Source organism: Oryx dammah, unplaced genomic scaffold (assembly GCF_014754425.2).
Source record: "Oryx dammah isolate SB20612 unplaced genomic scaffold, SCBI_Odam_1.1 HiC_scaffold_4, whole genome shotgun sequence".
Lineage (NCBI taxonomy): Eukaryota > Metazoa > Chordata > Mammalia > Artiodactyla > Bovidae > Oryx > Oryx dammah.
Window position 1 is genome coordinate 62,030,905 of NW_024070188.1, and position 7,780 is coordinate 62,038,684.

Consider the following 7,780-nt stretch of genomic DNA (forward strand, 5'->3'; position numbering starts at 1 on the left):
GCAAAGATACCGTCCATGGGATCCCGAAGAATCAAACACGACTGGATGACTAAGCACAGCACAGCACAGCACAGATTGAGATCAGACTCTGAAAGCTGGCCCATGCCTGGAGAAGGTTAAAATCTGAATGTGGCTTTGTACAAAATATTATTAACGATGCCTGAAAACCAATAGTTGAAGCCAAGGACCATATAACCAACCATATGACCCACTTGTAATACATGAAGGTTTTGGGAAATCATTATTACTTTCAAACACAAGGTTTCCCTTAGCTACAGAAAAAGGAATGTAGACAGAGTTATGAGAAGGGAAGGAGACTGACTCAAAACTCAAACTGGAATATTTCAGGTTACTAGCTGCCTCACAATAGTTTAAAAAATGCACAAGTCTCCATTAAAATGAATTTCAAACATCTCTTTTGTGATCTGTTAATGAGGACAGTTTGACATTTTCCCAGGTGAAATAATTTAGGTAGAAGCCATGTGACATTATAATCAATTTAAGCAGCTCTCTCGCTACTTCAAGTTTGTCAAAGTGTTTTACAGTTAAAGCTATAATTAGCTAGCCCTTCTAAATTCACTGTGAGGTAGAGAGTTGAATTACCAAGGAAGCTTTATAACTGTGAAAATGAATAAATAATTTTCAAAAAGTGGCAGCCATTTGGGTGCTGGTTTCAAGGATATGTTCATCTTGTGAAAATTGATAATGCTGCATACTTCGGGTATATACATCTTTGTGAATGTATAGTGCATATCAATGACAAGTCAACATTTAAAAATATATTTATATTAAGAAACCTGGTATAAAGAGAAAGAAGAAAGATCTCCTTCCAGAGTAACTTTTCTGAAACCACCCAAGAAAAGTTTTTGTGTTTAGTGTAGTGGGCCTTCATCTTGCCGAGCCAGCCACTTAGCTTGCAGCGAACTCAATTTCTCCTAGACTCAAATTGGTATTTGAAAAGAATAGAATTGTGTGCTCAGGTGTGTGTAGATGGGAGTTAAAGTGGCAAGAAGATAAATAGATGGGTTTTCACATCGTTTGCTTACTGAGCCGTTTGCTTCTTGGACAGAACTCTTGGGTCTTGACTGCCTAGTGCACCAGAAGCAAGACATGATTGTGACCTCCTGGTCCAAAGCTTTTGTTTCACAGAGAAGGAACCAGGCTCCTAGAGGTGAAATTGCTAGAGAAGGGCTGACCCTCTCACTCCCAGGGCCTTGGCGCTTTAGATTCACACAGAAATGGAACCAAATTCCAGCTCAATTGTTTACATACCCTGGGCTGTGGGCAAACCAGGGGACCTTGCTGATTCAGTTCCCTGAGAAGCTTAAAGAGAGAATGCCCATGCTGTAGAACTGCTCGGAAGATAAAGGGGAGAAAACACACAAAGCTCTGATGGCAGCGAGTGTTATAAATTCCTGTACCACATATACGATTCTTCTTTCATTTAAAACCTGAGTATTGGATTGGATTAGATTAGTCCCAGAGTTCTCAGTGGGCAGGGAATAAAAGGTGACAGTGCCTTCTTAAAGCAAAACTCACCACTCTCTCCCTCCCTACCCTGCTACACACACACACACACACACACACACACACACACACACACACACACACACACACACTCCTCCTGGACCTGAGTCTTTTGTTTTCTGTCCCTTCTTTCCACTAGCTTTCTATACTAAGCCTCCTGAAATCTGGGTCTGCTTTGTCGTTTCTGCTTTCCCTTGTCCCATTTTGTCTTCAGTCTTTGAGGTCTAGATTCTAGCCTGACCACTGCACCACAACTGCTCTGCAGAGATCCTCAAAGATGTTGTGCTTACAAAAGCCAAGTTCCTTCTTTAGCCTGATCTTCATTACTTTTCTGTGGCATTTGTCCCCGTCCATCACTCTGCCTCTGAAACATGTTCCTTCCTTGGCTTTTACATGGTTCTTGTGTTTTCGTTCTGGCCATCTGCCTTCTCCGTCTCAGTCTCTTTTTTAGGGTTCCTGAAATGCAGGTGATCTCTGGGCTCTCTGTTTCCCCTTGGCCTTCTCCTACCTGCCACGTGGCACCCAAATGTGCCTTTTTATCCTGCCCTGTCTCCTGAGCTCTATATCTCTGTATCAGTCGCCCATGGGATGTTTCATTGAGTAAAATCATCTCAACTGTATCCACTCTCTTCACTTCTTCCTCCTCTATGATTTTCCATATTCCTGAGCCCTGAATTGTACCACCAATTATGCTGTCGTTTTACCTTTCTCTCTCTACCAGCAGCCAATCCATCTACAGCTTTGGTACCTCTCTTTCCTATAAATCCTCTTGAAACATACATTGTTTCTTGGTCCTCTCACTCACTGCTCTGGCCCTGCCTTTTATCCTAGTTAGTTTTCCTGATTGGTGTTATTTAGAGAGGAGGTGACAGGCTAAGCACTGCACTGATTCTGTGACCACTAATCAGGGTAATCCTTTCTTAAAAATACTAGTCATCGCTTCCCATCAACTTTGGAATGAAGTTCAAACTCGTAGTGTAGCCTTCAAGATCCTCTATGATTGCCCCAGTTCCTATTTCCAAACTTAACTTTTTCAGTTCATATCCTACATCCTGGTATTGTACAACTGGGATTGCTAGCAATATCTTTCATTTTTTTTGAACAACACCTATCCATCTTTCAAAACAGTCAACTCCAGAAAGAATTCCCTCTCCTTCACCTTCTGCACTCCATCCCCAGCTGGGTTGGATGCCTGGCGCATCGAGACCATCTCATAACTGGAGACTTCCCTCTCTGGATTGTGGTTATCTGGCTCCTTGTCTGACTTTCCCATTAGAGGCAGGAAATGTGTTCTTTCATCTGTTTTGCCAGGGCATAACATGATACCCACAGGTACCAGTCCCTCCATAAATGCAAGTGAGTGATGAGTTGAGTGAGTGATGAGTTGGCCACAGTAAGTCTGTGGGAAACTTTGGTGAGGCTGTGGAGGAGTGGGGAGGTGTGAGTGTGTATGAAATCGGTTAGCTTATTGACTCCTCCACAGTCTAGAACTAGCTCAAAAGTAATTTAAATACAAAATGAGAAGTTCATTTCCCCCCCATCCACCCACATTATCAATTCAATGCTACCTGAAGACTAAAAACCATATAACTTTCTATTGCTTGCATGACCGTGTCAAGTGATCTGAAACATGTCATTCGTGAGCAGTGTCTCTGGCGGGGCTGACACCCACAGGAGCAGAATCTTCCCAATCTTTGCTTTTCCCCTCCTTCTTCTGAAACACATCATATATTCCTGTGAGCTTTTCATCCTGGAACAATCCTCCTCTGATGAAAACATCCTCTTCATCTTGTTCCAACCTCCCTCTCCCGTCGAAAACCTCCATGGATAGAACAAAGGTGATGGCTCATTAAAAATTTTAATGAGGCATCCAGAGGGGTGGCATAGAAGGAGGTTTTAATATTATACTTAAAAGATAAAACAGACAATTTGTCTGAATCTTCTTTCAGGAATGTATCAAAGGGAAATACTTGGAATTCAAGTGTAAATTATAAAACAGAAAACAGAGTGTCCATTAGAATGAAATTGATGCTGATCAGGGGCCCAATAATCAATCCCACAGAAACAAAGATGTTTGTTCCCTTGAAGTTAAATAAATGCTAATTATCCTGTTTTTGACCTCATCCATTTTTCCTTAGGAATGCTAGTATAGAAGATAAAAATCCAAAGGCAAATGATTAAACTCAATTTTATCTTTATTAATAAGTATCTTTACTGTTATTTTACTTCAAAGTCTATATCATCTTAATTCATAAGGAAAAGAATCTTTATTCCATGACCCTGTGATTAAGGAAAATTGTTGAGTTTAAAAAATTATTGGGCAGACAGAGAATGCAATATTGAGGAAATTTGTTATCTTTGGACATCAGTATCTGTAAATAGCTACCTTACAGTTATAAAAATTCATTCTGCTTAGGCGAGAGACTTAGAACTATTATTTAGTCACAGACTTCTTCCATTTTTTGTAGGTGTTTACTTATAAAATGGGAATGTAAGAGTGACTGTTTGAGCACTGTGTTTTATGGCTGATGGCTGAGTCTATTTTTCTCTACAGAGTTAAGATCTCTTCAAATTCCCTCTCAATCGCTCTCTTCCTCTCTATTTTGTTTTGTTTTGAGTAAACACAGCCGTTAATGCCTCAGCTACTCTGACCAAGACCGCTGCCCCTCACTACCTGCTGCTGTATCTGCTGCTCTGGAAATAATTTCATAGGATTTAGTCACTAAGTCATGTCTGACTCTTTTGCAACCCCATGGACTGTAGCCCACCAGGCTCCTCTGTCCATGGGATTTCCCAGGCAAGAATACTGGAGTGGGTTGCCACTTCCTTCTCCGGGAGATCTTCCCAACCCAGGCATCAATCCCGCATCTCTTGCACTGGCAGGTGGATTCTTTGCCACTGTGCCACTGGGGGAGCCTTGATATGGTTTGCCAGGGATGAAATAATGTAGAGGAGAGGTTGGGAGGGGGCAACGTGCAGCAGAGGGGCTCTTGGTAACACACATCTTCCTTGTCTGGTCTTATCCTTCCTTCATCCAAATTCCATCCCTCCAGAGGTCTTTCTTGCCTCTCCCTCCAGTTCTTCTAGTTCCATACCCTTCAGCAACTACATTCCTATCTATGCTTATTTACAGACTTTTCTCGTGTCCTTTTCAGATTATTGGCCCTCAGTAGGTTTGATTACATCCAATAATTTATGTATTCTCTAGGAGATCTGGTCTCTTAAGTTGGAAATTAAGAAATAGAGCCATCTCTTTACTGACCCTCATTGGGATATCGAATTTACCGTGAGTTTTTAGACTGCTGGTTTGTTATCTAAACAACACCCTTGCCTGAAGGATGAGGTCTCTGACTAGGTCAGTCATTTGAGAAAGATTTGCAGCACTTAGATGCTTATGGAAATTGGGGGGATCTATTGGGGTTTTGACCAGAGGGTCTCAAGAGGTCTGGGAATTAGCTCCCAAATGTTGGATCATAAGGTGGCAATGTCCACCAAGAACTAGGCTGGGAGTAGAAGAGGCCAGGAGTCTGCAGCTTGCAGTTTGCCTTTGGGGCTGGATTAGTTGGCAGAGACTAGACGTGTTATGCTGAGTCAACTGGCAGGGTCAGATACTAAAGTCCAGTGTCAGAATATTTGTTTCTTATTTTATTCTCTGTATTCCTTTCTATTTTATTTTCTGAAAATAATTAGTGAAATCCCTTTGAAAGTTTGAGCTTTTTTTTTTTTTTTCCCCAGATATGTTAAGGGGACCTAAGGGAAAAGATACAAACTTGGGTTACACTCTAGACCAGCAGTTGGTCTTTTTTCCCTAAAGGATCAGATAGTAAATATTTTGTGGGCCAATGGTGACTGTCACAACTACTCAGCTCTGCTGTTATAGTGTGAAAGCAGCCATAGGCAACACATAAATAAATGAGCATGACTGGGTTCCAATAAAACTTTATTTACAAAAAATAGGCAGCAAGCTGTCATTGGCCCACTGACCTTAGTATGCTGTGGATAAGAAAAGGGGGTGTGACCCATCCCCGAGGGCCAGAGGAATGGTGGCAGAAGGAGCCAAGCAAGAGATGCAGAAGGCACAGGTGGCTCAGGAGACAGGCTGAGATCTCCCTGGCTGCCAAAGCCTTGAGTGTTTGGGTTCTAATTTACTAAGAGAGATACTTCCCTGCTTCATCCCTCTCAAAAGAATCTTGAGAGCAAGGATTTTTTTCTATTTTGTTTCTGCTGTATCTTCTGCACCTACACAGTTGCCTGGCACTCCAAAACACTTGTTAATGAGTACATATTTGAGTGAATAAAATTATCTTACATAAAAGGGTTGAACGAACATTTTGTATCTCTTTGACTCTGGGCATGACTCAACATATTAACAAACAAGCATAAATACAAGTTTTGATATTGTGAGGCTAGAGTTGCAAAGAAAGGAAATCAAATATACCCTTTCAATTTAAATCTAACTGAAGGTGAGTGTTGTGTCTACTCATCTCTGTATCCAGCACAGAACTGTACCCTCTGTAATCCATACTTAGTGCTGGTAAAGATATGCTTATAGGTAGAACTAAGTCTTACAAGCAGACTCAAAGCATATGAGTGTTTCTGTTCCCTTCCTTCTCCTCCCCACCCCCCGGGATTTATGTTGATTCATGTTGAAACCTAATGCCCAATATGATGGTATTAGGAGATGGGGGCTTTAGGTCATGATGTTGGAGCCCTCATGAATGGGATTAGTGCCTTTTGGAAAGAGACCCCAGAGAGCTTCCTTGACCCCTCTACTGCACAAATGGACAGTGAGAAGATGTTGTCTGTGAATCAGGAAGCAGGCCCTCAGTTCAGTTCAGTTCAGTCGCTCAGTCATGTCTGACTCTTTGCGACCCCATGAATCGCAGCACCCAGGCCTCCCTGTCCATGACCAACTCCTGGAGTCTACTGAAACTCATTTTCATTGAGTCGGTGATGCCATCCAACCATCTTATCTTCTATTGTCCCCTTCTCCTCCTGCCTTCAATCTTTTCCAGCATCAGGGTCTTTTCAAATGAGTCAGCTCTTTGTATTAGGTGGCCAAAATATTGGAGTTTCAGCTTTAGCATCAGTCCTTCCAGTGAACACCCAGGACTGATCTACTTTAGGATGGACTGGTTGGATCTCCTTGCAGTCCAAGGGACTTGCGAGAATCTTCTCCAACACCACAGTTCAAAAGCATCAATTCTTCGGCGCTCAGCTTTCTTCACAGTCCAACTCTCACATCCATACATGACTACTGGAAAAACCATAGCCTTGACTAGACAGAATTTTGTTGGCAAAGTAATGTCTCTGCTTTTGAATATGTTATCTAGGTTGGTCATAACTTTCCTTCCAAGGAGTAAGCGTCTTTTAATTTCATGGCTGCAATCATCATCTGCAGTGATTTTGGAGCCCAAAAAATAAAGTTTACCACTGTTTCCACTGTTTCCCCATCTATTTGCCATGAAGTGATGGGAATGGATGCCATGATCTTCGTTTTCTGAATGTTGAGCTTTAAGCTAACTTTTTCACTCTCCTCTTTCACTTTTATCAAGAAGCTCTTTAGTTCTTCACTTTCTTGCCATAAGGGTGGTGTCATCTGCATATCTGAGGTTATTGATATTTCTCCCAGCTTGTGCTTCATCCAGCCCAGCATTTCTCATGATGTACTCTGCATATAAGTTAAATAAGCAGGGTGACAATATACAGCCTTGACGTACTCCTTTTCCTATCTGGAACCAGTCTGTTGTTCCATGTCCAGTTCTAACTGTTGCTTCCTGACCTGCATACAGATTTTTCAAGAGGCAAGTCAGGTGGTCTGGTATTCCCATCTCTTTCAGAAATTTCCACACAGTGGAAAGCTTTGGCATAGTCAATAAAGCAGAAATAAATGTTCTTCTGGAACTCTCTTGCATTTTCCATGATCCAGCGGATGTTGGCAATTTGATCTCTGGTTCCTCTGCCTTTTCTAAAACCAGCTTGAACATCAGGAAGTTCATGGTCCATGTATTGCTGAAGCCTGGCTTGGAGAATTTTGAGCAATACTTTACTAGCGTGTGAGATGAGTGCAGTTGTGCGGTAGTTTGTGCATTCTTTGGCATTGCCTTTCTTTGGGATTGGAATGAAAACTGACCTTTTCCAGTCTTGTGGCCACTGCTGAGTTTTCCAAATTTGCTGGCATATTGAGTGCAGCACTTTCACAGCATTATCTTTCAGGATTTCAAATAGCTCCACTGGAATTCCATCACCTCCA